Below are 2129 nucleotides of genomic sequence, written 5' to 3'. Positions count from 1 at the left end.
TGATGGACGTACAAACGAGTGAGAAGGTTCCCTCTTTTGTCAGTTTGCCCTTTACGATCATCAAGTCCTAGAGTGAGATTAAACTTATGCATCATGTTTGCAATCTCATTAAACCTCTCTCTGATTTTCTTGATTTGATGACCCATTCTACATCGAAAAGCTATCGGATTTGAGCTCCCAAAAAAGTTACGCAAATTCCTTCCAATGCTTCTTTGCTTCATGACCTGCCTTCGTAGAGCTTGCACCTCGAAGTCATCCAGCAAATCTTCTGCATCATAATAGGCATCCTTAAGCTTTTCCAGCCAATCTCTTAACTGGTGATTATGGACTTGCTTTTCCTCGGCATCCAAAACCACACATTTGACAACGGTTAGGGTTTCCTTTAGCTTTTCTGCGTCATTTTTGACACAATAGAACAATAAAAGTTCTTCGAAAGCACGAGACCCTAATTTTTCCATAAGTTTTTCAAGCGCCAAAAATGATTCCACCATTGTTCCTGAAATTGAAGAAACAGAGTCATGGAATATTATTTGAATGTATTTTTTTTCCATTTATATTATTCTTGTTGCTGTTGAATAAATTCAACCAAAATTTTTAAATACAAGGTGGTGGTAAATGGACCAACGAATCCCTAGTGGGAACTCAACAACTCCTTGTCCAATAATATATAATTAGGTTGAGGTAGACATTTCCTTCACTCATGTGGCACGGAGTAAGAAAAATTCTTGAGGGATAGCTCCTAGAATAATATTGTTCCTTTTACATTCGCATCTTATCAAGTGTATGTTTCAACTAATTATGATAATGTTCATACACATGTGGCAAATATTGAATAAATACCAAAAACCTTCTCGTGGAATAAATATCTTTGAATTATTAGTGAGGTTTAGAAATCTGTTGATAGACTTAATTTGTTAGTAGCTAAATTAATTTCTAATTATAATAGTGCATATGAGTTCTGAAAAAAGTGGTAATAGTGAATGTGTCAATATAGCTGAACATCAATTTTAAGGAAGTTGAAGGACCATTGACATTAATGCAGTAAAATAAATTTTCGGGGACTGAATTATATAATGACGAGATGTGAAAACTAAAATTTTATGGGTTAATGAATTTATAAAGGTTAGTCCTAATAAATTTAATACGACTAATTTAAATACTAATAAAACCACCAATATGAGTTACTGTAGGATTTTATTTTTTAAAATTAAAGTGTGCGCTTTTATATTTCTCAAAGTGAAAGTTTAAATTTAATAGATTTATGATGAGTTTACTATTTATATAAATATAACAAGATATTTTAATAGACTTAACAGAAAGTAATTAATAACTAAAATAATTTTCTCTTTATTTTTTTAAAACTATTTTCTTGTGAACCCCACTTATCTTAAGGTTGATCTGCCTGTACATGATTGACGAATTCGAACTCTTGACATAAGAGTCTTATGTTTCATCCACTGTTTTTTTTTTGTTTTTTAATTCTTCCGGAAATAAGTTAATTATATCATATGCTGTCAGTTGTCATTCAATCTACTAGTATGCATGTACATATTTGTTCTATCTAGAAATTGGCGATTATGACCCATAAATTGAAAAGTATTCAACTGGGCTAGTCCGTTATCAATGACTTACAAAAGACACTGGTGGCATTGTTAGAAGGGTTTGAGGATTCAAATATTAGAAATATTTGTGTAAGCCATGGTGTCTGCCAACCACTCATACTCTAGTAAATGGAGAGTTGTGTGTTCTATGATGAGATGACAAGTTTTTTAAATATTAAATTTGATGGGTCTCATCGTAATAAGTTGATTTAACTATTTCTAGTCAGACACTATTACTTCAAACGGAGGAGTTTATGCTTAAAACATATTTTGAACAATTTCCATACCTTTATGTAATAAAATTTTAAAACATAATTTATTTTAAATTGTCATTTAATACTAAAATAGCATGAATTAAGCCTACTTTTCTTTCCTATCTTTACTCCTATAAGATTAAATATTCAACATCTCAAACTCAAATGTTATTAACGATGTAGGATGGTTGCTTAGGATGAGCTGGATACACATTGAAGGTTATAACTTGAACTACAGGTGTTCGTTTTGGGCATATAATGTAACTTATCAAAG

The sequence above is a fragment of the Citrus clementina genome, unplaced genomic scaffold, assembly GCF_000493195.1.
Source record: "Citrus clementina cultivar Clemenules unplaced genomic scaffold, Citrus_clementina_v1.0 scaffold_9, whole genome shotgun sequence".
In the NCBI taxonomy this organism is placed as follows: Eukaryota; Viridiplantae; Streptophyta; class Magnoliopsida; order Sapindales; family Rutaceae; genus Citrus; species Citrus x clementina.
Note: the sequence above shows the minus strand (reverse complement) of the source record.